The sequence below is a fragment of the Carassius auratus genome, unplaced genomic scaffold (assembly GCF_003368295.1).
Source record: "Carassius auratus strain Wakin unplaced genomic scaffold, ASM336829v1 scaf_tig00028053, whole genome shotgun sequence".
NCBI classification, from domain to species: domain Eukaryota; kingdom Metazoa; phylum Chordata; class Actinopteri; order Cypriniformes; family Cyprinidae; genus Carassius; species Carassius auratus.
The window spans coordinates 12,646-16,557 of NW_020525653.1; the positions used below are offsets into that span (position 1 = coordinate 12,646).

A 3,912-nucleotide genomic window follows, 5' to 3' on the forward strand; every position below is an offset into this window, starting at 1 on the left:
TGTTGTTCCAAGGTCAACAAGGATGTTGATCTAGGAGCATATTGTATTTGGTGAAATCACACTCACTTTGAAAATATGTGTATAATTGGAACAGTTAATTGCTGGAGCTGAGCTGTTGATCTGAATGAGATAATACAGAGTATGTGCAGAGCAGGAGGGCACTCGTGGAAAAGGATTGATGGCCGCTGCTTTTGAACATTGATTTTGAAACTTCTGAATTCATTAATTCACAAGTAAGAATTCTTTTTTCAAATTGTTAGAAAAAAAAATTGTGATTAATATATGAATAGATTTTTCCATGTACCCTATTTTCTCTTTCTTTTCTCTTAAGCAGCACAACATGGCCTCACCCCCTTTGTTTCCGGGAGCCGGGGTTTATCAGGGTTTGTGAACTTACAAACCTGGGAAGTAACCCTTTGTATTCCCCAAGAGCCGTATTTGTAAGCATTCAACTTCCATAATTTTTAAAGATGATATCTCCGTTTGCATTGAACTATCAGCATCGTAACTTTGCAGATATTTGTTAAGCTCAAATAGCAACATCACACACTAACTTACAGTAAAAAAATTAAATCGCAATCAACCACCCACTTTTAAAATCTATACTATATTTGTGACTTTCACATAAGAAAAATACACTCAAACAATAGTCTTTTACTCCAAAAATTCAGGAGGTGACACTGGAAAAACATGAGTTGACATTCAATCTCGGACAAAGACAGACAGCACAGACTCAAACTTAAATGGAAGGGATAATTGGAGAAACACAGGCATACAGAATTACACATTAACTAAACTAGGAGAGGAACACAACCAAATAAGGACAAACAGGAACTAAGACCAGGGTAAAACATGACTCAGAACAGTTCAGAATCCTGACAGTAATAAATAAAATAAAACCCTTTAAAAAGTCATTTCAGATTCAGTATTTTAACACTTGGCTGCAGTACTGCACATCAAATACCTACAATGTGATTTCTTCTTTGCACAGATGTAATGTTACTCTCTTGTGCCGCCACATTGTGAGCAAAGTTGACAAACTACAAGCTAGCTCTCAGTTTCATATAAAGATCAACATAACAGTATTTGTATAACACAGCAGTCATTACAGGAATATCTGCAAGGGTGTTTGTGCGTGTCCATGGCTGCGCATTGTGCAGTGACATTCTCTCCCAGATCACCGGGGAGGTTGAATGCGTCAGCAGGCCTCACACTGCCCCCAATGCCCTAAACACCACAGAGGTGAACTCAAACAACCCAAAAGAACTCACAAAACAGCAGTTTATCATCCACTAGCAAAAAATAAGCTCTTACCTGGTGCTTCTGTATGTAAGGTACATTTAATGACACAAATCTTTCATAATTACACAATGGTAGTTTCAATGTGAAAAGAGAGACTGACCCTTGCTCTATGACCTCATGCCAGTCTCCTATTGCTTGTTTCACCCACAGAAACAGAGACAAAAGGCTTCTGATGACAAACAGATGAATGAAACTCTGGACAGAGAGTCAGCTGCCTATTTTTATCCAAGGAACAACAGATCTGCTCTGGTGCTCTTGGTTCACATGGGTTTCATTGTTGGTGTGGTCTTCATTAGAGAATCACAGCCTCTCTTCACAGAGCACTCCCTGGCACAAGAGATTTTGATTAATCTAATTTCAATTACAGTGCCAATGAATAAAGCAGCACTAAACAATAGCCAGTTACTGTGAGTGGATCAATTAAAGAACACAAAACAACACTAACAGAAAGACGAACTTGGCAATGTTGAAAGGGTCCACGGAAAGGTCCCTTCTGCAATTACGGAGAAATGAAAAAAAAAAAAAAGATGGAAAATCTCTTTATTGTACACTGGCAACAGAGTTAAAACAAATGGATGAGGCCTCAGTTCCTCTCCCAGAGTGACTGCTAGCGAGAATTAGACAAGAACATTCCAAGCTAGTGAGAAAAGAATAAAAATCGCCTGGAAAGTAAGGATAGAGAATGACAGGGCTGATTCTTAGCAGGATTTGGACCTTGCACAACCTCCTCCTCCAGAGTTAGTACCAGGAAACTAATGGCCAACAGGAAGGACATGAAGACAATCCACATACATTAAAGGCTGTCAGCACCGACCCCCTGCTCCTCCCTTGAGAACTGCTCAACTCCTCATGAAGACATGATACAGCCGTATGCATCTAAGTTTCATTCAGTGTATTTTGTGAGCTTTGAGCTGTTTACATAAGTCTGCTTCAAAGGCTAAAAATAGGAAGATGTAATGCTTCAACTTCAAAGTAGACCAAAATGCTAGTCTAGATGGTGGGAAGACAATAAGGTACAAGGTTTGGATTTTGAATGGAAAGAATAAAATTGCTGTCTGATGGATAAGGAAGAATAATTTTTAAGGAAAATTATACAATACATTTAGGGTCAGAAAGATTTTATAAGAAATGTATACTTTTATTAAGCAAGGACACATTAAATAAATCGATCAAAAGTATTTTTTAATGATACAAAAGATTTCTAATTTCTAATTCAAATAAATGCTGTTCTTTTGAACTTTTTTTATTCATCAAAGAATCCTGGGGAAAAATTGTAATGATGGTTTCCAGCACAACAGTTTAATAATATGAATTATTTGTTATATTTTGATAATATATTAACTATGATTAATGTCAACATTGTCAAATTAGAATGATTTCTGAAGGATCATGATATAATGAAGATGGGAGTGCTTTGCCATAACAAGAACAAACGATATTTTAAAATATATTAAATAGAAAACAGTTATTTTAAATTGTAATATTTCACAGCATTACTGTATTTATGATCAAATAAATGCAGCCTCGGTGAGCAGCATAAGAGACTCGTAATGTGTTTATGTGTAGGCTTTACTATGCATATATTATTATTCTCATGCATGCAATATATCTAAAGCTCACTAGAATTTGTTTTAGATTATTAGACATGATGTTATTGTTCCTTGAAAGACATATTTATTGGGAGACAAAAACAGTTTCCTTTGGAGACAAAACACCACCTGTTTAGTCATCGAGTGACTGGACAGTGAGGCAGCAAGGCAGCTGCCTGAGGTTTCGGACACAGACACAGCCGTGGAGTAGCTGTCAGTCAAACAGAGAGAGTTAGACATAACAGCTTAACTGAGAGTCAGACCTCCATAATTCCAATCAACAGGAAGGCAGCATCTGTTGTCAATTAAATCTAATTGATGAAATGAAAGCCCTTCTGTTGTCAAGACAAACAGTAACTGGAGAATTTCTCCTTCCTAAAGGAGTTTAGAGATGTGAATAATATGTAGTTGTGCTGTGGCATGTACACATATACTGTACAAATGCAACTATTCATGCAAAAAATTGATGTTTAAAGAAGCAAAGTCTAACTGAATACATTCTACACACATAAAAACTAGATGCAATTTAAACATAAATGCTGCTGCATATTGTGTTATAATGTCGATAGATAGATAGATAGATAGATAGATAGATAGATAGATAGATAGATAGATAGATAGATAGATAGATAGATAGATAGATAGATTTGCATAGGTATTTAAGATATCAAAATAACTTTAATTAATAAATCCCCTGTGACCTGGGAAAGCCAGATGGGAAGAAAATCCTGACAGATATTTTCATAATTAGGAAATCTTCGTGGTTGATTGATGTGTTATATGTTAAATAACTGCAGGAAAACTTCCTAACCAAAAAACATGGCGCGGTGGAGACATATTGTTTTGCTCTTCATTACTTTTGTTTGGTGATTAGTACAGAAACCCCTCTGAGGATTTGATATGCTGTTTTTGTCATTATAATGCGTATGTGGTTTAAAACAAATTTCCCAAGGGAGCTCTAAAGATACCACACTTTCCATCATCAAAGAGGCGAGTCAAACAACTGATCCACTTAGCGACC

General features: G+C 36.3%; 1 long non-coding RNA gene across 1 annotated transcript; it reads left to right on the top strand.

The window, feature by feature from the left end:
* Window positions 1-2,388, top strand: LOC113079439 (uncharacterized). Its single transcript, XR_003281706.1, has 3 exons — window positions 1-233; window positions 335-440; window positions 1,453-2,388. It is a non-coding gene; the product is annotated as an uncharacterized LOC113079439 (long non-coding RNA).
* Window positions 2,389-3,912: the final 1,524 nt, after the last annotated feature.